Genomic DNA, 27,676 nt, shown 5'->3' with positions numbered 1-27,676 from the left:
CTTTGCAAAAAAACACATTTTTAAAAGAGCTGTTAATTAGATTTTGGCAGAAAGATTGATTTTTCGCTCCCTGTTCTACTGTCAGCATCTTTTTTTGAAATCGCAGTTCAGTTTTGTTACTATGTTTTATAGACTGGAAGAGAAGTATGCTTTTCTCCCATTTAAAAAAAAATTCTATTCATGTTTAAGTAATAGACAAAATCAGGAATGAAATACTCCCTAAATTATTTTTTCATTGAATTATTCCATATCATGGTCATGATTATACTTCATACTAGTGTTTACAAGCATACTACTAAGAACTTAGGTTCACAAAGATATGATTCACATACATCACATAAATGTATATATTCTTCATATATATTGGCCATAGTCTTAGGGTCAAGAGGAAATGATGGGTGCCCCAAATGGACAACTGGGGATTTAAAGAGAGGAGGTGAAAGAAATGTTAAAGGTTCAGTTTATTTTGTGCTATATTTGGAACCAAGTGGTAGGTAAATTTGCTCAGAGAGGAATCCTATTTATAGTAAGAAAAGGGATGAAGCCCAAGTGTATAAAGGCAGAGGAAAAAGAAGAACCTTTCTCAGGAGCTGAGAACCAGGAAGTGCCATTTTTATAACCATCCTTTGAAAGCTCATTATTCCATAGAACATGTCATTGAGACTTCAAGAACAGAAGTCTTGTTTTACTTTATAATGTGACCAGAGTTAAGATAAGATCACACATGGTAAAAACTGTAGGAAATAAATTTTCAGGATACTTAGCAATATTAGATAGTGGTGATTGATTAATGACGTTAATATGAAGTTCCTCTTAGGTTGATATGAAGCGATAATTAGGGACTGAGGGAAAAAGAAGAAAATGCCACAGGTGTCTGAAACTAAAGTTGCCTTGTTACATTGAGGATACCAGTGAAGAGTTTCCACTAAGCATAAGCAGAATGAAATGGGAGAGGAAAGAAGCAGTGTTAAATGTCTGACAACACTAAAGAATTTAGAGGGGTGGTGGCAAGGGGGGGCAGAGGATGCTATTTTATGCTTTTTTGAAAAAAATTTGTTAGATGGTTTTGCATATTCTGCATAAAAAGCAGAAATAAAAAGTACATAAGTCATATGGCTACTGTTCTATTATTTTAGTACCTCTTAATAAATTTGCTGACATTTTTATTTCTTTTGGCTTCTGTTCGTCAATAACTTTTAGAAGGTTTGTGTCCAAAAGCAGCCAAATAATATTAGAAAAAAGAAACTGAACTTATTGTGTTAGGAGAAGAATTATGTCAGATAACTCTAACAGGCAGTAAATTATAATAAGAATCAAAATGAATGTCAGCCTATTAATGTTAAGAAAGGGAAAAATTAGATATATTATCCAATAATTTACGAATTTGAAGATAACTGAAGACATATGAATTAAACTTTTTTTCCTCAGTAGGAAGTTAAGATATGGCCTATATCTTGGAAATATTAATAAAAGTCAAAATTTTTTTTTCTTTTAAGAAAGAGGGGAGGTGAAGCTAATCATAATCTCAGATAACATTATTTGCAAATCTGAGATGGGAGATGTGTGGAAGTCTTGGCAGGGCAGAAATTATGAAATATTCTGGTAATATTGTCTATCACTATATTCAAACTAAATTGACTAAAATCGATGTTTTGTCCTGAAAGGAAGTTTAAGGGAACAACTTTAGTAAGAATTTCATACAATCTAAATGTCCGCTTATACCATTAATAATGATAAAAATGGTGATGGATATATACTGAGTGCCTATCCGCAGGTTGTCAAGCCTGTGTTCAACATTAGGTTTTGTCATGTAACTGTTCTGTAGTTAGGCCATGTAACTATAATTATATATAAGTTTTAGAAAACGTTTATATGAGTATTATTTTTGTTACATTTCTAACAAAGTTCGAATGCAAAGTTTTTACAGGGTGATCAGGGCTGATTGAAATCCAGTGTAATAAAACAACCAAACTAGGAGGAGTAGTATTTGGGTAGGTAAAGTATCAAATGTAAATGCTCATTAATTTATGTCAAAATTTGTGACAAGGTATGACTATAACACCATGGTAAGAATTTCAAAATATAAGTATTCTTCAAACTAATGAACTACATTTTTGGAATTAAAAAATAATGCCACTTCTTCGAAGCATGATTTATCAGTGTAAGAAAAAGATTCGTTTGTAGTATTTTCGTGACATTTTTTTTATAAATTGAGGGAAAATCTCTTTCTTTTTACAGTAGCATTTGTCTGTGGCTGCATCACTATAGGATTCCAGTAAAGAAATAAACATTTCCAGCATAAAAGGGAAGCAGCTTTGGTAAATATACATAGATTCCAAAACCTGTTTTACATGGAAGAGGTCATTCATCACTGTGAGAATATTTTCAAAGGTGGAATCAGATGTGAAATTCAAAACTGCCTCAAAGATGAATCCTGAAAATAGGACTTATAGTAGGCAAAACGATCCTTGATCCTGTGCATATTTTCTGGGTTCCGATTTGCCTTTTTAATATTTGTACAAGCTATAGCTTGTTATCTTGAAAGCTATTTCACTTCAAACTTATTTTATTTCAGCTATATATGTTTCAAGGAATTTATTAATTTCACAACAATAATTGAGCTCTCCACACTCTCTAGTGTGTAATAATACTACTATTTGATAGGCCAGAAATTACTTTCTGCTATGAAAGGGTTTAAGCCAATTGGTAATAAAAAGTACATTGCAAATGGGGATGGTAGCCCTCTTGGAAAGCAAACTCCTTTCAGCTTTTCTTAAATAGTAAAATTATATGTAAATTCTGTATTTATGGAATGATTGATACTAGTTGCTGACAATAAAAGCTCTGAATAAATGGTCTGGTTCTCAGAGTTCTGAGCCAGTAAAATATGCCTCTAGCCAGCCCTTCTTTTAAAAAAGAGGCCTGTGCAGAACAGAGGACTAGCAACATATATATCTTTAAAAACTAAAATCTAATTGTATTGTCACCTATTTTGATACTTCAAACGCCAAACGCTTTCCAAGAACTAAAATAAGTCCATGAATTTATACCTGCATCAAGACACAATCAGAATCACAACTCTTTTAGTGCCTATGAGTATGATACCTAAATTCTACAAATATTTATTAACACATTGGAAATAGTATTATTCTAAGAGTTTATTTGCCAGTGGTCATGTGATACCATTTATAATAGCTGTTAATGTTAGAAAGCTGGAAAATTTGTTTTCCCATGTTATAGCACATGGCTTGCCCAAGGGAGGGAATATACCACACTTGTACATAAACTCAATCTAGGTGATATCCGTGGGACTGAATTTTCCCTCCTTAAATATCCAGTAAATGAAAATTGCTCTCTAGTATTTCAAAGAAGAAAGTGCTAAACACTATTAGCTAAAAGAGCTTTCTGCCTGACTGCATTAATTTCCTATTCATTTCATTAAAGGGAAAGTTTTGATAGGGCTTATAAATTACGGCATGTTCCTAGTAGACTAATAGCTTGAGGAAAAACATGTAATGGCTCTCCTTAATCAAAATAAGAGCAAGTTGTTGTTTATCCAGCTGAGGAACCTTGGATCAAGGGTACTCATTACATTATTTCTATGCCAAATCAAAAGTAACCCATAGAAACATGACCAATGAAATAAGTATAGAAAGTTTAGGGAAAAAACAACAGCAACAACACTTTAATGGGGCTGTGATGGGCATAGTTTCTTGGGTACTCATCTATTCATTAAGCAGCTTCTTTATTTAGGGCCTCCTATGAGCCACTTATTGCGCTATATGCACTTGGGCTATCCTGGAAAGTGAAGCACTTAGGGGTCCTGTCATCATGAAATTTATTGTCTGGGAGGAAACTAAATGAATGGGGTAGGGTTTGTAGGAACTTCTAACTCTTTTGCAACTGGAGAACCTCTCACAAATATTCTTTGTGGAATGACAGGGTGCTAAGAATGAAACCAAAATGGAAATTAAATTTATTTTCTACTAAAAAGAAAATATTACAGCACTCCCATGAACTGGGTTTTAAAGGATTGACTGCTCCAAAGACAGAATAAATCTCCAAAGGTTTTATCATTTATATTAAGTCTCCACATCAGCTGGCTTGACAGACTACTGTTAGAGTGCTTCAGCTACTAATGAGTTAGACACTAAAGGTGTGTTAAGTGTTCAAAGGATGATTCATCCTCATATGCCTTCTGTTTTCTGAAATCCAGGTCTGCACTTAATGGCCTAGGATGTAGCCAGTTAACCTTTCTGGAACTCGGCCCTGTCTTGTCCTGTTAATCACAGTGAACGACCGTCCTTTTACTCTTGTTTCTTCCTCCTCAGTGCTTCCACGTTCCATACATGTGCACACATACCACCAGCTTCTAACTAGACATCAGTGTAGACTGACCTAATGGCTTTGGCGAATGTCTGTGGCTGAGGGGAGGGAGCCCACTGGAATGTGTTTAGTCTCTTTATAAGACTTAAAGGAGTTTAGGTTTCCTGTGATTGAGTGTGGTGCTCCTGCCTTCATCTCCCCACAGCTTCACTTCTCTGCCCCAGATCACTGTCAGAAGTTAAGTGAATCAGTTATTTGAAAGCTGTCTGTTGACCTTTCCTTCCTGACTGATTGCATGAGAAGTGCACAGGAGTTTGGTTTCCAGGGAAGAAAACCCTCATGCTGCCTGCTCTTGCAAGCTCTGCCAGAGATCACTAGGATTTCCCACAGAGGCATAGGCCACTTGTGCAGAAGCAAGGACCTAAGAACACTCTCAAGAAACCATAATGAAACTGAAAGCCACATCCAGCCTTCGTCCATAGTCTGTGGGAATTATTTCTAAAGAGAAGACAGCGGTGGAGTGGTTTGTTGGCCTTCAAAACATTCCTGAAGGGGACAGTGGCAAGGTCCTCAGTTGCCCAAGAGGGTCAAGCTGACTTTATAACCTCCACCTATCGTATGAGAATATTCCTCCCACCTTGAACTCTGAGAATCACAGGAATTTATTTATTTTTCCAGTTAGAAATAACATAAAAAACGGAATCTGACCTAGAATAAGAAGTATATTTTAAAGCTGTATGCCTGAAAATATTTTCTTCACCCAAGTGCATTTCACCTGGTCCTTGATAAACTTTCCTTTCCTTGATTTCCATGAGGGGAAAGACGTTTCATTGTCAGCACACTATACTCATAGAGTGTTGTGAATTTGTATTTTTGTTCTTCTCTAAACATAAAGAAATGCATTTTTACTTAAATAGGACAGTATATTTACTGCAGCAAAATGTAGCAAAGTATCAGGAGTTAAATAGTTCTCCATGTCTTGCCCCACCTAAGAGGCTTTATGAAGTTTTACATAACATTTCATATAAATCAACTCCAAAATAAAACATTTAAAGGTAAAATCTGCACTCAGTTAAAATGATATATTACTTCCAAAAAATATATTTCCCAATTTGAAAATGTTTTGGAAGGAATATCTGATAACAACAGAAGGGATTTTACACTGTTTCTTCCCCACCACCCCACACACACATAGAAGAGATCGGCTCAAAGTTTGAGCTACAACCAATCAGTGAATAAAAAAGTCCTATAATTAAATGATAGTATTAGCTCACATTTATGTACATATTTAAATTTCTAGACCACTTTGGCAAATAGTATCTCACTTTGATATTATTAGAATAGAATGCTTTTCTTCTTATGTAGTACTTGTCACCTAGCTGACCTTAAAAATAAGCAAGTCTTTCCCTTCTTTGCTAATGGCTCCCTGACTAATTTTTCCTTTTGCCAAAATAACTACTGTAACATATTCCTGATTTGAGGTTAGAAAATAAGAAATTCAGGGATCATCATAAGTGATAGGTACAGTTGTGGGTGGAACTGAAGAAAATATTCTAAAAGGAATAATTCAAAATATTGTGATATAATTCTACAATATTCAAAGAATAATAAGCTATAGCTACTGTTTTGTAGTTCTCTGTTGAGTTTTAGTATCTGTTATAGGTGCTTTATAAGTTAATAGTCTCTGATGGTTGAAAAGCCTGAAAGGTGTACATTATCATTCTCACGTCACAGATAAGATGGTGGTGGCTAGTAAGATGGTGGTGGAGCAGTTATCTAAATGTTGGCCCAGGTCTGTAAGATTTGAAAGATTGTGGCTTTTGGATTGATTATGTAGGCCATGATTGATTCATCTGCTCATGGAATAGAATATCATGTACTACTTAAAAGCTTATTATAAAATTATTTGAGATTATATGAAAATGCTTGAGGGGGGTGTAAAAAATGTAGAATGCAATAAAATATTTTAAAAGACTAAGAAAAAGCATAGAAGATGAAAATAGCTATAATTTTTTCCTTTGCTGTTCTTTCTGAACTTTCCACAACACCATTGTAATTATATTACTCATAAATACTATCTTTAAACAATAAATGAATCAAATGGTTGAGTGATAATGAGTGTGGGGAATATTAATTATTATTTGTGCTACATGTGTGCCTTTTGTGCCATGAGTTCATTTTTATTACATTAAGTCTTACAATTTATTTACAGCTCTAGGAAACCATAGTGATGTCCACATGAGTATGGCCTCCAGGATCCAGCATAGTGATCGGCCCATAGTGTTCACAAAATAAGTGCCCAGTGAATGATTGTTGAATAAAGAAGGGTCCTTCTTTTTTTTTTTTTTTTGGTGCTGAAGGGTCCTTCTTAAAGCCCATTAATAATACACAGTTTGTGGAATAAGTATAGAATTAATGAATATAATTTTTCATAAATGCCTTACATGATTGTATCAAAATGAATTTATATTATAAAATATATTTTTCAATATTATTTCTTGTACGTGTTCTCAATGTTTGTTGTCATTTAGTGCCCAATATTTATGTCATTCGATCAAATTAGGGCTCTCCTGGGTATGAATAATATCTCTATTTTAAACCCAAATTGGGCTGAAAATGATTCTTTTGTTAGTAGCGTACTATAAAATATTTTAAAGCTTACAAATGGACTAAAGATAGGCAGTTGATAATTTCCTAATTAAAATAAAAACAACCTATAATTATTTCTCTCATTCTGTATTTTTCACATACTTAACACACCATAATATTCAGATACTGTACAGTTCAGAATACAGTCAACACTTTTAATTTCTTACCAGATGCTAAAATACCTCTTCTTGGCCAATCTGGGTCATTTACTAGTTTGAAAGAAAACAGAAACAAAGCCATTGGGCACTTTTGATCAAATCCTAATTACTGAGGTTTGGAAGATCAGGAAAGAGCTAAAATATAGAAGTAGTATGAATGCCACTCTGCTGCTAAATTGATGAGTAAGGATTTATGCAGAATGGCCTATACTATTTTTCTTCAGAATAGTATAATCTCCTAGAGTTTTGATTTTCAGTTTTCTAGTTGTAGTCATTCCCATTAAAAAGAATTAACTAGAATTTATTGAATTGCTCTTATGTGTAATTTAAATGGGATAACATATGTAAAATGCCTTGAAAAGTGTAATGTCCTATACAAATGAAAAGTGTTGTTATTAGTATTATGTTCCTGAGTAATTTCTAATTTCTTATGTATAGAGTGTTGCCTGGAATCTGGATCCTCTGTCATGGATTTATTTGAAGTTTAGATTAAAGCTTCTTCTCCTTTTTGGCCCTTTATGCTGTGGTCAACAAAGAGATTTCCACCAAATTCATAATTTATAGAATTATAAAATTTTATTTTATAAAAATAAAATCCAAAATTCTGGATTTTAAATCCTAGATGTGTCATGTAATAGTTGTTTGAACTTGGGTAGCCATTTAATCTACTGGAGCCTCAGCTCTCTGTCCATAAGATACAGATTAAAACCAGCGTCCTAATTTACTGAGATGGTTGGGCTGATCCAGAGCAGTAGTATATGTGAAGCTAATGAGCCCTTTATGATAAGTATGTATCAATTATTCTCTCTTTATTATAAATATATCGATCTCAACTCCATGTAACATCCACCCTTTTTTCCTCAGTGGTTCCATCAATGCCAAAGGAAGAGCCGTGCTTAATCTCACCTTGAAATTGACAAACTCAAAAAAAAAAAAAAAACACTCAAAAAAAAAAAAAAGAAATTGACAAAGTCTTCCCTTCTGGTGTTAGAGACAACAGTTTTGTCAATTTTGGGGCAACCTGGATAGACCAACAGAACCTGATGTTTATACTGGTACAAACTGTCTGTCTTAATTTAGCAAAGGTTACAGATGATAAAAAGAATACCCTACTGTTAAGAACGTCCCTAGGAAAGGGGAATGGGAAATGTGTTAACAGTTTTCCTTTCACTTAGGCTTATAAAATAAGATTTTATTCAGAAAGAAAAAATTGAAAAAAAAAAGAAAAAAAAAGAAAGAAAAAATTGAGAGGAATAATTTCTCCTCTGAAATAAGGAAAATGCAAATGGATATGGGACATTGGGGGAAAATAGAAAAACTCTTTCTAGCTTAATGATTAGCTGACTTTTCATTAAAAATACTTAGAAATGCCTGCATAAATGATATGTGCAAGTATACATTACTGGGTCACTTTCATTATATTTGGAGAAACATCCTACATACATCCAATATCCAAATATCTCTATATTAACATAAAATATTCCAATTTATAATGAAGTCAAGTTTTCCTCAATTAATTTTTCCAATCAAATTTTAAGAAAGGTAATAATGAATTACTTCCAGATGCTAACATTAATGAAGACATTCATAATAGATACTGACTTAAAAATTGTATCAATTCTACACTTTGACAGCATATAAGTAAATATGTTATGTGAACATCTTCATTTTAAATTGGATTTTAAAATGTTTTAATGTTAGCTAAGATTTAAAGAGTTTTAATTTTAACATTGCCCTTAGAAATAGAAGATACCCTCCTTCCTCCACCAAATGTTCTTTCATGCATCTAAATTTTGCATCTCCAATTTTGAGAATTTCATTAAATGTGGGAAGGTGTTACTAAACAGAGATATATCTTTGAGGGGCATTCCATACATTATCTTTGATAAAAGCATTGAATTTGGTCAGTTATACTTAAGGGGGAATGGCAACAAGATCTGAAGGAATCTCTAAAGCCCTAAGCAAATTATGGGACTTCTTTGGTCTAATTCTTAATGGCTGAAAAATTTCATCAGTAAGTAATGTTTTCAAAGTTTCTGAAATCTTTGAATCAGTCACAGATGCCATTCTTACTATGCTGGTTGAATATATGAACATACAGACTCCCCCTTGACATTGTCATTAAATTATAAATGCTTTGCTCTTTTTTGAAATGTATATGGATTCAAATATCATTTGATTTGTGCTTCTACATTCACCAAATAGTTAGCACCACTCCTTATGCCAATGATTTAACTACATGGTCAGCCAGTCTTTTTTTATTTTTCACTCACCGATAATATAACTGATTTTTCTTTTTTTGCCCTTTCTAATCTGGGGAACATTTTTAAAAACCCTGGAGTGAGCTAACTGACTCCTAATTTTATATCTCTTTATTGAGTTTTGATATCACAGTTTTGATTTAATCATAAAATGTACTACATATTTGGCATTTTTTGGCAGATTCAGTTTTTTAAAACTAAAAAAATGGCATTGCAATTGAAATATAATATAACTGGGGATAGTAATGGAGATTTACTGTCATTTCCCTTCAGATTGTTTATTAATCCTACGATTGGTCTTTTGGTTGGAATATTGTTGTTCAGCCAGCCATCTCTAACTTTGGGTTAACAAATCAATGCTTTACAAAGCTATCTGAAATAAGCAGGAATGTGCAGCTAGCTTATGTCAACATTTTAAAATGTTGACCCAGTTACTGGATGCCTTATAAACCTAGACAACTTTTGTCCTATAGCACATAGTTGCAAATGAATAGCTAAGCACAATTTAAAAATTTAAAAGAAAGATTTATTGAAAACCCAGCAGTGTGTTTTTCACCTTTTGTGGTACTATTGATTTTTTTTCACAGATTAAAAAAAAATTGTTAAAGTTTAACAAAGTTCACCATCTATTGTTTCCATCTATTGACTAAAAGAAATGCATTGCTGGATAAAGATATTTAGAAAACTCTCTTTAAAAATAGTGTACATGATAACACCTTAGTTTGAAATTCAGTGTTTAACAGCCAGTTTCTAACTTATATTTCCTACCAGGTTTCCAACCATAAATATTGCATTACAACTGGATTATTGTATTCAGTTTTCCAAAGAGGTCTTATGGTTAACTCCTTCAAAGGTATATCCTTGGTCTTGATTTGGAATTCCTTACACCTACTTTTTAACTCCCTTACACAGTCTGAGATTCTAGTTCTGGACATATCTCATCCCTAACAACTCCATCCCATGGTCTTTCACATTTACTTGAACTTATATTGCAATTATTATCTTTATTTTAATTTGAGATTAAGCTTATATTACTTCCTAACAATGTTGGTTAATATAAAGCTGCACCGCCCCCTTATATCAAATGCACTTAATTCCTCTATGACATATATCCAAACATATAATGGAATTTGTATAATGATTTTTGAGCTATTCTCTAATTGAAAAGTGGTCAAAATCAGAGTTATTTATTAATTTAAAATAAATGAAAAAAATTAAAAAATTAAATAAAATAAATGTACTTATTCACTACTGAAAATATGACTCACTAGCCGAATATTACCAAAGAGGAGTCCTTAGAAAACTGCTTTAATACATAGACAAGAATGAGTTAAAATGAACATAAAAAATCATACCTCAATCAGTTGAAAAGTTTGTCCTGTTAAACTAAATTTTGAATTTGTAAAAACTTACTCTGTTGATCTTATTAGGTAATGAATTTATGTTAGAGAAATAGTAGGCTTTGCCACAGGCCATTCTGCTAGTAACCTAATCTCCATTAAAGGTGAAATTTAGGTACTCTGTGTGTGTGTGTGTGTGTGTGTGTGTGTGAAATAGATAAATGATTAAATTTTAGATTTTTTTTCTACATTGAATAAAATGTATTTTTGAATCTTCAACAGGGTTAAAAGTGTTTAATGTGCAAGGAAACATAAAGACAAAATTTTTAAGCCATCTGGTATATATCCCGAGAGAGAGTATCATGAAAATAAAGGGCAGATAATTCAAGTTTGTGATGCTGGAAGAAGATAGCTGAGTAACTATGGATGTTTCCGCTGAATTGAGTACGTATTAAATTTGACAGCAGGGTGCCTGGGTGGTGCAGTCAATTGAACCTCCTGGCTCTTGATTTTAGCTCAGGTCTTCATCTCAGGGTTGTTGGATGAGCCCCAAGTCAGGCTCTGCCCAGTGGAAAATCTGCTTTAGATTCTCTCCCACTCCTCTCTTTGTCCTCCCCCCCTCACTCTCTTTTGTACTCTCTCATACACATAAATAAATAAATATTTTATAAAATTTAACAGGAAGTATAAACAACTTTTTTTAAAATTTTTATTTATTTATGATAGTCACAGAGAGAGAGAGAGAGAAAGGCAGAGACACAGGCAGAGGGAGAAGCAGGCTCCATGCACCGGGAGCCCGATGTGGGATTTGATCCCCGGTCTCCAGGATCGCGCCCTGGGCCAAAGGCAGGCGCCAAACTGCTGCGCCACCCAGGGATCCCATAAACAACTTTTTAAACTATACAACAAAGTGCTGTAGCGTTAGTTTAATTTTTAAAAAATCAGCAATAAATAGATAGAAACAAACACATTTAAAGAGTCTTGAACTATCATAATCTTGGCTATTCAGATAATGCAAGAAAAGAGTACTTTATTAAATTAGTGTGGCTAAGCATAAAAGTACAATTCATCCAAAAAAACCTCCTATGCATTCCTATTTAAACAGCATAGGAATTATAGCCCATATTATATTAGATATTTATATCCACCATCCATTTCCTTTCTCTTTCTCAAAACTACACACTCTCCTTCACATACACAGATAGAAACCTAGAATCCTATAAAATTTTGCACAATAAATAGTAATAAGATAACACTAATGTACTAATGTTAAGGGTTTTGACATATTTTCTTTATCTTAAGGGTACCTATTGCTATATGCCAAAATTTTCTGACTAATCATGATGTTCTCTAAACAATGCCAGGGAAAATCCTATTTCAGTGTTTGGACACATATTGATATTCAAATGGCAATTTCTGTTTGAGAGTAGAACAAATTTGTAAATATTTCAGGAATGTCTTAGTAAAAAAAAAGGATAAAACAAAATGCAGAAATAAAATCATCTTATTTGAACAGCATATTAACACATTTGAATATTTGTGACTCGTAGAGTACTTTAAGATAAAAGACCTCATTGATCTCTGGAACAATCTTATGTGGTAATTGTCATTTCTAACCCTACAGCTGGTAAACAGGTTCACTAATTAGTGAATGAATCAGAATTTGGATACATATTCTTTATACCTATCTAGTGGTCTTCTCTCTCTATCACAGCTCCACGATAAACAGAATGAGTTGTTCCATAAATAGGATGACATTTTGCCAACTTGTCCATTTACAGGTAGGCAGTTTTCCATAGGTAGATCCTTAAAATGTTCATTATAATAGCATATAATTGGCCTCTTTGCCTAACTCTGTATCTTACCCTAAATTCTCATTCTTTTTCTATTAGTGAGTGAATATGATCACTTCTACAAAATCCTGTCCCTTTTCTTTCTTTAAAAAGGCAATGCAGTACTAAATGGAAGAGATTTGCCATTTATGCCTGTGATTATTTTGTCAGTCTCCACTTAGGTAATTTACATGTTCACATTTCCTTCCGTGTCTCATGCAAATGACTACCAAACCCACTCATACACCTACACACCGAGCCCCCCCCACACCTATACATGCATATACATACATACATAGATACATACGTTTTGGGGGGCAGTCTTTGAAAAATGTTTTATTTGCCAATATTAAAACCTTAGAAAGGAGGTAATTTGTATATTCCCCTATCTAACTTTTGTGTTACCACCCACCCTTTCATTTGTTCATTCACCAAATATGCATTAGGTTCCTCCTTTATTCCATGAATTAGGCATTGGGGAATTAAATAAACCCAGTTGCTACCATGATGATCTTTTCATCTAGTGGGAGAAATAAAAAACATATACAAATTACAAAAAAATACATTATTTTCTATAATTGATCTCATGCAATGAAATGAGACGTGCCTGGATATGTAATAATTCAGTAGGTGTTCGATTTAAAGCATTTTGTTTTTAAAGAATATTTTACCTTTTATTTTATTTATTTTTTTTTATTTTACCTTTTAAAGTGTTTTGTTATTTATCCTTTAGCACAAGTTAAGAACTTCAGAGACTTAATGAATTATCTAGATGTTCTCTTAATGAATATGACTAATGGATAAGTGTATTCAGAAACGAAATTTTCCCTTTAGTAGGAAGATTATTGAGAAATGACTTCTTTTCTGCTTATATTTATGGTTATGCTGACTTTTCAGCAAGGTTTTATTGAAACAATAAGATCACTCACTAAAACACAGATAATGAATCTAATACAAGTGTTAATTATGCTTACTTTTGTAGACAAAGATATGCAGAATCTGAGTTAGTCAAAATGTTAATTGTTTTATAATGATTAGAATAAGTTAATGTAGGGGCTCCTTTTATATATTAATTAAAATTTCACAATGGGATCAGCATTTCAGATAAACAATAAAATGTGGGTTGAATGCTTATTTTGCTATGAACTTTAGGAGGTTTATTGCCAGAAATATCTTGAAAAGTTCAAAATTTTGGCATTATCACATTTTTAATGCCTTTTCTTTTTAGTTACTTCTGTAAGGATCATTGGTAACTTGCTCTAGTTGAATTTGACCAAGGCAATCCTTTCCATCTTCTCAAACTATTTCTTTTGACTAATGTGAAACCGTATTTCTCCTCCTTTCTTCACCCCAAAATTCATCTTCTGCATCTCACCCCCACTATTTGTTTTCTCACTGTGTACTTCACCATCTCTTATGGAGCTCTGCTTGCCTTCATTCTGTTCCTTCAAAATGCCAGTGCATTTTCCATCATAGAGCTTTTGATTCTTCAGCTTGAAATGTCCTGTCACCAGAAATTCAATGACCTATTGCTTTCTTAGCAGGCATCTCTTTTGCATCCTCTATTATAATTTCTTAGGTCCTGAAAAGTTTATTTCTTATTATTCCTCCTGTCCCTCCCTTCCTTCCTTTTTTTTTGCCCGGAATTCTTTCATTTTTATTACATTGTTAGGCCATCATCTCCTTTGTGCATAACTCAGTTTAACCTGGCAGAGAATAAATAAGTATCTGCCAAACTGCATGGTTAATCAAATTTTCATTTCTCTAACTGATCCTTCCTTTTCTGAGGATACCTTTGAAAGCTGGAGAGCATGCATATCCACGTGAGAATGAGCTACTACTTTCTCTAACATTATGGTTATCTAAAGTTATCTAAATATTTGAAATATTCTGTGCTAACAACTCTTGCCTTCTCCCAAGACTGTGAATAGAATTATTTCCAGATGGCCCTGAAGTTTCAGAATATTGCTACAGTTAACAAAAAGCTTTTGTAAATGTTATATTAACCACTAAGGGGCATGTGCTACCATTAATTTGTGTTATGAGTTCCTGTTGTAAATGGTAGAATTTGCCTGTACATGCATTTTTCTCCTTAAATCATATATAATAATTAGAGTATCAGTTGCTATGAATCACAGATACCAAAGAACTGACACTAAAGTACTTAAAAATATGTTAGGTGTGCCCCTTAACAAAGAACTAACTTTTAGAAACTATGAAAGTAGTGCACTGTTTTTTAAGAAAAACTTTAAAAATCTGTTAAAACAAATTTTGGAAGACCTGGATTATTGCTGGTAGGGAGTGTATAAAGTGCAATCCATCTGTCTGTTTCTTTTCTTGTATTTATATGAAGTAAATTAATGCAAGATTCCCTTTAGAATGTTTTATTTTTGTTTAATTGTTACCATGAATAATAATGTCATGAATAATAGTTGTAGTATGTTGCCTTTAATACTACATTGTTTTCAAATTTCTTTATTTATGTTTACAGAAATTACATTTAAGAAGTAAGTTTAACATCAACATTCTTGCTAATGATTTAATGGTTATTTCCAGAATATTTCCAGAATAGAGTGTAAAGACATTTGGGCTCATTGTAGTTTGACTGAAGGAGGCTAAAGATTGCTTTATTGATTGGACTGGTGAATTAACCAAAGAAAAAAGAAAGGTCATCACTATTGTTAGTCCTAATATAAAACATCTGAAAAGTTTTGAAGAAAATGGGATGGGATTTACTAAAATTCTCTTCAACCCACTGGAAAACAGTTGACTTAAATGAAAAAGACAAATCTAAAATTATGCCATAGCCCAGGAGGAAGGAGTTAAGCAACAACGAATTCAAGGTCATAAAGTATACTTCCTATTTTTTTTCTTTTTTTAACAAGGAACCTAAGGCTATAGTTTCTTTTGCTGCTTGCCAACTTATATGTGGTTACCAGGGAAACTTCCTGTTCTAAATTATGCTGTGTGGAACTTAAATATATTCTCTTAATTTAGACCCCAAATTTAGATTCCATTTAAAATAACTAGGATGTGGTAGGAGGGAGTTTTCTAATATATCACTTAACATTTGTAGTTTCTTTCTTAAAATGAAAAACTTTGGTGGAATGTAAGTATTTGTAATAGTGTAAATCAATACATAGCACGTTTAACCATGTCATAAATCTAACAGTCTGGTTTCTTTGTCTAAATAGAATAAATTAGGCAAAAGGCAATGTTTTACTTTGAGTGATTTTATGTATGAATATTAAAAAGTATACCACAGAGGTTAGTGTTTATATAGCATTTCCCTTTTGTATCTCTTGTGGCAAAATATGTACTAGAGATTTATGGGCATATTTTCAAATGGGAATAAATATTTATAGTCTTGGAGAATATGCTACCTCAGTACTTTAATGAAACCTTACATTCAGGTATTAGAGATGCCTGTTCATTCACTCCTTTGTTTATTCAGCAAGCATACACTGCTCATCATTAAGTATAAAGCAATGTACTAAGTACAAAGGATCCCATATCAAATGCTTTACTTACTTTCAAGGAGCCTAGAGGGAAATAGGGCAATAAATCAATCATCATAGTACATTGCAATAAATTCTATGTAACAGAAATGCTCCGAGGGGCCAGGGTCATGCTGGAGGAACATCCAAATCAGATGGTGGGATCCATCCGGATTCTTCCAGGATCTGGAAGAAGAAATACGTTAAAGAATTTTTAAGCCGAGGAATAACTGAAAGGATCAGCTTTGAGAATGATAACTCTGAGGGCAAATGTGGAGGCTGGAGGGGATGAATCCAGACTGGAGCTTAGAACACTGTATACTTGGGAGATCACTGTGCTGTTCAAGTATAGGATGATGAGAGCCTGAGTGAAGGCAGTGGTAGTAGGAATGTGAAGAAGAGATGCCAAAGAGTATTGACATGACGATGACTTAGAGTCAAAGAATGTTAGAGCAAAAAGGGACTGTGGATGATGAATGCTTGTATTTTATAGGTTAGGAAATGACAGCCTAGAAAATGATACTTACAGTTTAAAACTTAGACAAAGGAGATACTGTCAGTGGTGAGTATACACTATATTCAGGAATATTTTGTGCATTAAGGTTAAAATAATAAAAGCTCCTGTAATGGCTGTAAATTCTGAAATTATACATTTTAATTTTTATGCATCTTTGACGTATTGAACTTGAACATATCAGAAACTAATAAGGTAGGCCTGATTTTTTTTAAGTTAATGCTGATTAAATCAGTGAAAACGTTTCAGCAAAAAGTTGCCCCTTAAATAACATGATGTTAGAAAAATATTTTTAATTCATTTCCAACATATATTTATAAAATGATCTAATGTTATCTAACATTCTCTTAATATCACAATATTCTTAAATGGAGGAGATATTGGAAGATTGTATGATCAAATGCATTGTTGAACCTGTGATTATTCTGTTACTAGTATTACTCATAAAAGTGACTATCTGGGTATAGCAGAAATATAGTTTATAGAACCCTACCTGATTCCCTGAATGCTCTCAAAATCACAGCTGAGATTTACTGTCACAATAACTTGTAGGAGAAAATGACAAGCTTTGATCAAAGTAATATATCCTTTACTCTTCCCATTTGAGAATAATTAAAATCAAGGTATATTGCATATCTGGGCTATATTAATTTAGGGCCGCATTATGATCACCAATATGATAATTGTTCAATTTTCAAGTACTTGTGTTGTGAAATACACAGAGCAAATATGAAGTACTTCACTGAGTGGTGAGGAGGTATTCTATATTACATAATACTATGACTGTTAATTTACTTTGGGACATACGAGTGTCCTTATGCATGGTGTTTTTGAAAACACTACAAAATGGATTACTTGGGACCATAGATTTTGATCTTAGAAAAATCAGTAATTTTTAAATTTCATCATGATGCAACTGCCGAGACAGGTTCTCAAACATCATTGTTTTCTTACTACATATTTGTTAATAAATAGCTTATGGTATTTAATTTTATGTATATCTTTACCTTAGGTACAATTTTTTTCTTTTTAAAGATTTAATTTATCTATTCATGAGAGACAGAGAGAGAAAGAGAGAGAGAGGCAGAGACACAGGCAGAGGGCGTAGCAGGCTCCATGCAGGGAGCCCGATGTGGGACTCGATCCCGGGTCTCCAGGACCACGCCCTTGGCTGAATGTGGCGCTAAATCACTGAGCCACCCGAGCTGCTCCTCTTAGGTACAATTTTAAGCACACGTCATTTAGTATCACTGTAATAGACATTGCCATATTCTGTCTTAGCATAATTCCTAGTAATTCCCAATGCAGTTGACAGTGCAGTGAACTTTCTTTTGATAATATGTCTTTTTATTGGGAATTGTTGGCAAAACATATAATTAATAACATACCATGTTCCATTATAGAAATTTACATATTTTCTCAAAACATGTGATCATGCTAAAGACAGGAAGGCGGAAAGTAAATATCAGATATTCACACTGCATCCGTTTTGAGACCAGTTATAGTGATTATGCTACATGTTACATCAGCCCAATGATGGCTTATATTTGTCAGTTGTTAAACAATTTATAACCAAGGGCAAAAGTTTACAAAGTGTTTTGAGGTTTAAAAGTAACTATTATAAAGATAACAAGAATTTGCTAAATGGTTCGGTTTTACCTTCAGATTTTTTTTTTTTAAGATTTTATTTATTTATTCATAGAGACACAGGCAGAGAGAGAAGCAGGACCCATGCAGGGAGCCCGAGGTGGGACTCGATCCCGGGTCTCCAGGATCACACCCTAGGCTGCAGGCGGTGCTAAACCGCTGCGCCACCAGGGCTGCCCTACCTTCCAATTTTATCCAGAGGCTCACCTCCACTCCTTTCACCTTGATCCATGCTGTTGTCATACCTGACTGAGTTACACTAATAATCTCCTAAATAGTTGATTTCATCACAACAGAATAGGCTTCTGAGCAGTAACTCTCAATTCTTCAAACCTCAGTGGCTTAACACCAAAAAAATTGGTGTGTCTTGTTCACAAATGTCTACTTTATGTTGGCAAGATTAAGGGGTCTGGAGGGAACTTCTGAGAGTCACTCCGAGATCCAGGCTGCCAGAGGCTGTATCCTTCACAATGTCGCTAGCCAAATAGCAGGGGAAGGAGAGAGACTGAAGAATCCTGAAGCCTTAGCATGGAAGTGACGCATATCACTACTGCTCGTATTTCATCCTTCAACACCAGTCCTATGGTCCTTCCTACCTACAGCAGGGCTGGGAAATAGGTCCCTTTGTATTCAGAAAAAGGGGAACCAGAAACTGCTGAGCACTAATAGTATCTCTCATATTAGTTTAGAACATTCACACCCTTCCTTGCTACAAGAGTCTCAACAAAGCAGCAGATATGATCGCCATAATATGTTTGATCATGTTCCTTCTCTTCTGGAAATCGTTGAATGTCTCTTTACTAGAGATGCTTCTTTATCACTCTGTTTTATTGTTCTCCATGGTACTTGCCATTCTTTAATATACTAATAAATATACCTGGTTATTGGTTTTGTCAATTTATGATCTCCTCTTACTAGAATGTAAACTACAAAAGGACAAGGACTGTTTATCCTATTATTTTAACCCGAATGCCTAGAATGGTGCTGACATGTTAAAACATGAGTGAATGAATGAACAGGATGCCCTAAGAACTGTATTAGGATTCTCATTTTCCACTGTATAGTTAACTTGCTTGCTGTGTATTATTCTTCGAGAACCATGTTCTCTTTTCATTTTCCTTTCTTTTTCCCCCCCTTGTTTCTGAGAGTGTCATTAAAATTAGTCAGACAACGAATTGCCCCATGTTTAATGAGGTCCAGGTTGAAGACAGTCAAAATGAGAGATTGCAGCCAAACCCAGGGTACAATTACTTTATTAACAGATTGTGTCAAGGAGAGGAAACCTATAGGTCAGCAGAAGTCTGATTTGTGTTGATTGTGTAGGGTGGCTTCTGACTCACATTGAATTGAAAAATAGAATATAGAACCATAAGTGAGTCTACTTCTTAGTTTTATTTTATTTTATTCATTCTTAGAATAAGACTGTATCTGATTGTTGAAGTGAGAAAAGCTTATAGGGCTACCATTTCTTTATACTAAAGTCATATGCTAACAACTTAAAATTATAACTATGTTTTAAGATTTCTAGTGGGTAGTTGCCTTACCAACACAATGAGCAGAGAAAAATACCCATATTTATGCATGTTTCTATTGGTCGAGTGAAAGAGTGGGTATTTGTAAAATAAAGAGAAAGAGTTAATAACATAATGTGAAAAGTGGTGATCTGACTTTAATAGTTGCAAAATGAAGAATATTAATACCTTTTTTAGTTCACTTGACAGGAGATGAACTGTCAAAGAAGGGAAGACAGAAGGGAGTCTGGGTGAATTATTTGCTAGTGTGAGACTGATGATTTATTATGCCTGAATGGAACTTGAGTTCTTTGCCAGTGGACAGTCTAATATACCAGAACCAAAGCCCAGGCATTTACTATTAGCGGGAGGTCTTGAAAATAAGGTAGTGATGGGTTGGTTTGTGGGAACTGCTAGAACTCCTGCTGCTGTTCCAGTGAATTCCATTGTGGTCATCTTAACATTCCCCTCCCCCTTTTTTTCATCCAAGGAATAACAAGCAGGCTGTGTGCAATGGTAGAAAAATGACAGGGGGTGGTCTTTGAGAAAATGTGCAGCCAGAGTCCATCATATGTGCATGCAAATGATAGCATCTATTGCTCATTTCTGAGGACATGGAAACTAGTGTTTTTAGGCAACTGTTTCCTACAGGAATAAGTTATTTCAGAAATAATCAACCAAAGCCCCACTGTATATCAGAGTTCTTCAGAGAAATAGGACATATATATATACACACACACACACACACACACACACACACATATATACATATATATATGATGTTTATTATAAAGATTTGCCTCACATGATTATGGAGACTGAGAAGTTCCCAGAACTGCAATCTGCAAAGCTGGAGACCCAGAAGAGCTGATAGTAATATACTGGTATGAATCTGAAGGTTTGAAAAGCAGAAAAGTCAGTGGTATAAGTTCCAGTCCAAGTCCGAGTGAAGGCAAGAGAAGAGCCTGATGTCCCAGCTGGAAGATAAGCAGAGAGGGTGAACTCTCCCTTGTTCAGCCTTTTTTTTTTTTTTTTTTTTTTTTAGATTTTATTGATTTATTTATGATAGACATAGAGAAAGAGAGAGAGAGAGAGGCAGAGACACAGGCAGAGGGAGAAGCAGGCTCCATGCAGGGAGCCCGATGGGACTCGATCCTGGGACTCCAGGATCATGCCCTGGGCCAAAGGCAGGCGCCAAACCATTGAGCCACCCAGGGATCCCCCTTATTCAGCCTTTTTGTTTCTATTCAGGCCTTCAAAAGATTGGATGAGGCCCTTGGTATGGAGAAAGGTAATCTGCTTTACTCAGTTTACTGTTCAAATGTTAATCTCATCCAGAAATACCCTCCAAGACAAACTCAGAATAATATTTAGCTGACTAACGGCACTCCTGGCCCAATCAAGTTGACACATAAAATTAACCATTACACCTGTGAAAAGTAAGTTACTTTTTTTTTTTTTTTTTTGAGTGGGGGAGGGCTTCTGGATGAAAAATACATTCACTTTCTTGGATCCCTTGTGAGCTAAATCAACCCTTACAAATATGTGGACTTTTATCTCTGTTAAACATAGTTGATTTGGCATTTCACACCTTCCGTTGGGTCTTGTAGTTAAGTTCTAAACAACTTATGTTGTTTTAACTACTCATTTAGGTGACTGAGGGGAATATACGGTCCACTCAAATGATAACACAGATTCTATCCTCTGCTGTGGTTTACACTGTAAGATCTCAATCGTGACAGCACATTCCTATCAGCTAGGGGAGCTTTCAAACATACTCATCCTAGGGCTGCTGTCCAGAACAATTGAATCTGGATTCATTGGGATGGAGCCTAGCATCTGTGTTTGGTCAAAGCCCCCCAGGTGATTCTGAAGGGCAGCCAGCATTGAAAACCCCTGATTCCATAAACCAGAATTGATGTGGGCAGCCCTTTATGATGAGTTGCCTTCTGGTTAGGAAGTGTCTTGTGCTGCCTGATATTGTCTGGAGGCCCCATCTACCTCCTTATTTTGTAATGTCTGCACTTTGTCAAATAAATGCCAATTTCTGGGTCTTTCAGCTGTTCCCATGGGATATGTTGGTTAAGTTTCTGATCTCTTCTATTATTTCACAAAGTCCAACAGTGATTGACTGTTTCCTAACATTCTCTACGCTGTGATGGTTGGACAAATCAGGGATACTCAAAATGTATCACCTCTGAGTTCAGATTGGGCTTGTATTCTCTTCCCTGCTGAAATATAATTAAAACTCTAGTGTTGCATGACAACTTCAGGAATTAGAAAGCAGTTTGCTTAAAGGAGTTTGCTCCAACCTTATGGAGTTGCATTAGGAGAGCAAGCCTGAGGAGTATCTCAGCAAAACCTCAATTTCTTTGTCCTGTGCCTTGACTATAGGGCTTAGCTGTCATTCATTTTAAGGGTAACTGTCCCATACATAAATACAAAACATAGCTCTTGTTTGTGGCATGATCTCTAATAACACATTAAAGGATGTATCCAGTTGTCTAAAACCCCATATCATAGAGGCCACACAAGAACAGTGATCACAGTTTTTTTTACCCAAAAATAGAGATGCGTGACAAGAAGGAATGTACACAGACAGATAATGGGATAGAAAATTTAAAATCAAGAATGACACACAAGTCATGAGAGTTTTAAGTTCCCAATTTAGTAACAAATAATATTTATACATGTAAAGCAAAGGATAAATAAGCCATTCTTGAATCTTCATGACAAATTGTTGTCATGAAGTCTTACTGTTCTTATTTTATGAACGAGGATGTGAGAAAGTTGCCCGAATTCCCAGAGCAAGGAAGGGCCTGGTTCTAAAACTCAGTCCTTCTCATAATATCAGCTACTTTCAGCCTGTGCAATTTTCATTTCATATATAATTTTTTTCGTATTTTGGTTAATGTGAGATGGATGGTTCTTAACAGCCTATGCAGAAATCATTTTAGAAACTCTATCAAAATGTGAATTTGTTTTTAAATTTAGAAAAGATGGTAAAGTTAAAGGAAATGCCCTCTGACAAAACTAATGACATCCCCAGTTGTATAAAAAGTTATATTTCACTTGGTAATTTGTGTAATGTTTCACTGCAGTCTATCATCATCTTCAAGGGAAAAGAAAATCGCTCACTGTCTGTCATCTCCAAACTGTGACATTCCTTTTTACAACTGCAAAGTATCCTGTGGAGCTGGTGGATGCCAGACCTTTTAAGACTTTACAAAGAGTGGAGACCAGCAGCTTTCAAACAGAAATATTTACTGAGAAGCTAATCCATGTATCAGAGATCTGAAGAAAGAGAGCATGACTAACAGCTGAAAATAGGGCTCATTACTGGAGCAATCTGCAAGGAGCCCAGAGGGAAGTTCTTTAATTCTAGAAAGGATGTGTTTAAAAGGCCAGGCCAAGAAGTGGAGTTAGATGGAATGATATATTTGAAGTAAAAAGTTGGACACACTGACTCAAGTTACTGAGTATTAATAAGTTATGACAGTGCCTCACATGGTCTTCGTTCAGAAGTAGTTGCCTACCTGACTAGGAATGTTGGCCAGTACTTGATAGTATATAGTAATGCAGGGAAAAAGTGTGTACCTGGCATAATTATGTGAACTTTTGAAGACCCTTTTTATTCCTCTGAGAAATATACCGGGGACCTTGTTATTAGAGATCTTGCTGCCTAAGTGAATGAAGAAGTTGGTGATAGTTAAGCAAGCATTAAGCAAGATGGATAAATTTTTTTAAAAATTTATTTTGCTAAAAGTTAAGAAAAGCTGACACAAGATGGCTAACAAGAAGTTCTAGGTATCCCCAGTTGGTAGCTGTTTGCTTTAGTATGGGAGAACTGATTTTCAAAATCCTTTTGTGAGTTTAAGGGGACAGTGAACTTAGTTGCCTTTATCATGCAAAATATATTTTACTCTGGGTACATTCTGACTATATTTTTTTGAAATATTTTGGTACCAATAAAAGTGAAAGGGCAAACAAAACAAATGAGACAATGAGAGAATTAAAATAATTAAAAAGATAATCACATAAAAAGTTGATACTGACCATGGAGGTTTCCTAGGAGCAAGATGCTGTATTTATTTTTATTTATTTATACATATTTAGAAATATAAATTTATAATATATATTTTATACATATGTTTATATATAATATACATATATATTTTTTTCCTGAATGTCACAGGTTAGAAGTCAAGAGAAAAGGCCTAGCAAGAAGAGATTCATCAGCACCCCTATTGTGGGTTTCCTAGATACCATCACTTAGTTTCCTCAGCAACACTTCAAACTGGATGTCAGTAACACTTCCTCTTTATAGATTGGAAGATTGAAGTCAAGATGTAGGAATGACTAGGGGCACCTTGGGAGCTCAGTCAGTTAAGCGCCTGTCTTGTGCTCAGGTCATGTTGCCAGAGTCATGAGATCGAGTCCTATATCAGGCTTCCCACTCAGTGGGGAGTCTCCTTCTCCCTCTGCCCCTCACCCTGAGTTCATGCTCTATCTCTCTCACTCATTCTCGATCTTGCTTTCTCTCTCTTGCTCTCAAATAAATAAAGTCTTAAAAAAAAGAGAGAGAGAGAGAGATGTGAGAATGACTAAAGCAAGACCCCAAATGGGTCTCTGATTCAGAGCCCGTGTTCTCATGTGTTTCCTTCAATCGTGGATTCTTCATGGGGTTCCTACATAGGGTTCTTCATCATCTTTGAGTCAGTTTTCAGAGGACACAATGAATATAAAGACACTTCTTAATTTAAAATTAGATTATGTCTTCATCTTCAGGAAAGTGGAGACATTTGACCTCAGCTACCAGTGCCCAGAGCAGGATGTAGGAGCCCAAGATGACTCCCAGATGGAGCTGTATGTTAAAGTGCAAAGCAGGCTGTGGCAAAGATGAAAAGGTGGAAACGCCTTCATCAGGAATGTGCTTGGTGATATATAGATATACCGACATTTATTAAATATCAAGATATTATAAGGCAAACATGAAATGTTCAAAACCAGGACAAACTAATCTGTGACATTAGAATTAGAAGTCAGAATAGCAGTTACCCTTGGGGAGTGGTGCATGGTGCCTGGGAAATAGCACAAGGGAGCTTCTGTAACTCTGGTAAAGTTTTCTTTCTTGGTTTGGTGCTGGATGGGCAGATGGGTTCAGTTTGTTAAATTTATGAGCTCTACATTAGAATCCCTGTATTTTCCCAGTATTTTCTTATGATACACTTTTATTTTATCCTTGTGTTTAGCATATATTTCTGTTTTTACATTTCTGGCTTCAGTTTCTTTCCATTTGTTCCATCCATGTCTTTCTTTTAACTATATGTATGAACAAAGTGTGTGTGTGTGTGTGTGTGTGTGTGTGTGTGTGTGAAGTCCAGTTTGATTGCATCTCACCTTTGTGGCAAAGGGCTAGTCACAGAAGGCAAATCAACTCTAAGGAATGCAAGCACATTTTTTTTTTTTTTTGCCATAGAAACAAGGTGGAAAAAAAATAATAACACTAACGGTTTCTGAATGAAAAGAAAATATCAAGTACAGAACCATTGAAGGAAGAATTTATCAGTGAAGGTTTAGGTGATATAAGCAAGGAATATCACTGTCTTCAACACAGAGAAAATTGAAGGTGAGGAAAAATGGGTGGTGTGATTGTACCCTACCAGGGTTGAAAAACCTTGTGATCTATGTAAGAGAGTTAGACCTTGAAAAGAAACAGATTGTCAGGTGGGAACTATTACCCAAACAAATATTTCCCTTCCAGAGTTCTGCCATTCTGAGACTATCCTGACCCCTCTCTCATAATTAAGTCTTTTATGGCTACTGTCTTCCCCATGTAGAAGTTCTCAATGCAAATAATAGTAGACTTGGAATATGACAAAGAGGAGTGTAGATTTAATATTTCTTAAGTAATTTCAGCATAGATCACTGCCCTTGAAAATCTATCTGTATATGACTATCTCAATAAGACTTCATCTTTTGAAAGCTTCTTTTGAAAATGAATACTTAACAATGGGTCACCTCGATTTAATGTAAAGTTACACGTTTATCAGGAGAACATGAAAGAAAATTAAACCATTGTTAAAGACAGATGGATCCTAAATGGAATTTGCTCTTATTACAAAACCCAAAGATAAATGCAGGGAAATTTCCCAGCAAAGAGAGAAGGATACAACACATTGTCTACAGAGTACAAAGAAGCAAGCTCTCAAGAGACAAAAAGGAATACATTGCTCAGCTATATAATGAGAACTTCAATATTCACAGATGAACTTTCCCTTCACAGATGTAAAAGTAAACATGACTCCATGCCCACATAGATGGAGATAGAGCAGAAATCTTAGGCAAGTGTATCTTTATTAAAATCGGGTTGCAGATACTTGCCGCACAAGAGGTCTCTGATCTCATGTTCCAAGGGGAAGTTTTAAGGTAACTTGTGAGTAGAAAGTCAAAACACAAAAACAGGGGATTTGGAACTAATTACTATCGAGTGAGCCTTATCATCAGATTGTATTTCCAGGAACATACTAAGGGTTAAATTCCAAATGCTCTGTTTTGATGGCAGCAAAATATATGATAGTTGAGTAACAGTTTCGTTATTAAGCAATTTATGATCTTTTTTATTTCAGTGAAGCATAGGGGACATGATAAGAATTTGCTATAAATAAATGACAGCTTTGTTGAACAGGAACGTATTTTTTTTTTTTTTTTTTTTTTTTTTTTTTTAGATTTTACAACAATAGAATGGGCCAAATATCCTTGTAAATTACATTAATGAGATAGATTGCTTCTTTTAATGGAGGCTCTGTGCTCTATGCTCTGCCTTATGCAGATTTGCCAGTTAATAAGCCTGAACAGTGTTTCTGTTCGTGGAAAATGAATCTGAAACGATTGTCAGATTATCTGTTTGGCATGCCTGGCTGGTGTCTAGAATGGCACTTTGCTAATGTGCTATTACTCAGTGTCATTAACCCACACAAATGATTGAAAGGTGAATTTATATGTGTATCATGGGGCTCCACACAGGGAAGAGGCTGCAGTGAAATGATGCTCCAAAGGATAAAATGAACCATTCATTTTGGATTTCCATTCTTTAGTTTCCATGTCCTTACTTAGAGACATATGATATTTAAATAGACGGAGAATGATGAGACAAAACTATTACCTAAAAAACACAACTTTGCTTTGCATCGTGGCTTAAAAGTAATATAGTTGAAACATGAATAGTCATTTATTCCTCATGATCCTCCTATCTGAAGGATTTTGGCAAAAAAGGCAGATAAATACTTTAGAACTTACTTCATATAAGAATATTTTGTATATTTTAATTGGAAAAGTAGAACTCATGATGGAAATGCGAAATGAAAGGCTTTTCACTCCATCAGAGGAATTTAATTTACACTTTTACTGACTAATTAAAATATGTTAGCGTGGAAAATATCTTTTTCTTTAAATAACACATTTATAACAGACTATTACAGCAAAGCTATTAAACGGAAGATACAAAATATTTTACATTTTGGTCTATTTATTAAGTTTTCTTTGATAGTCCCTTAGCAGATATTTTGATGTATATGCATGCTTTCAAAATCCAAGGGCTTTGGAAATTTTGAATAGTTTTGTAAATAATGACATGTATTCCAATTCTTAAGGAAATAAAGAATATGCAAAATATGCTCTATGACTCCTGTTTTTTGCAGAGCTAGAGGGTTTTTATTTTAGATTTAACAGACACTTGAGACTTTTATTTATTTATAGTTGTATTTGTATTATTTTTAGTCATCCAATTTTAAACTAAAATCACCATTTCCAAGGAAAATCTTTTTTTTTTTTTTTTCCTGCTTTTAATTCCAACCTCCTCACTACTGGCTTACTGTGTGTCCCTCTTCTACTCTTGGCCCTTCTAGAAATAATCAGTTTAAAGTTTCCATCATTTTTCTT

General features: G+C 34.6%; 1 protein-coding gene across 2 annotated transcripts in view; it reads left to right on the top strand.

Moving 5' to 3' along the window:
- Window positions 1–27,676, top strand: part of UNC5C (unc-5 netrin receptor C) — a 351,352-nt gene that overhangs the window by 43,025 nt on the left and 280,651 nt on the right. The window lies entirely within an intron of this gene.

This window comes from Canis lupus, chromosome 33 (genome assembly GCF_048164855.1).
Source record: "Canis lupus baileyi chromosome 33, mCanLup2.hap1, whole genome shotgun sequence".
Classification (NCBI taxonomy): domain Eukaryota; kingdom Metazoa; phylum Chordata; class Mammalia; order Carnivora; family Canidae; genus Canis; species Canis lupus.
The sequence above is the reverse complement of the archived record's forward strand: the minus strand, read 5'-3'. Positions and strand labels throughout refer to the sequence as shown.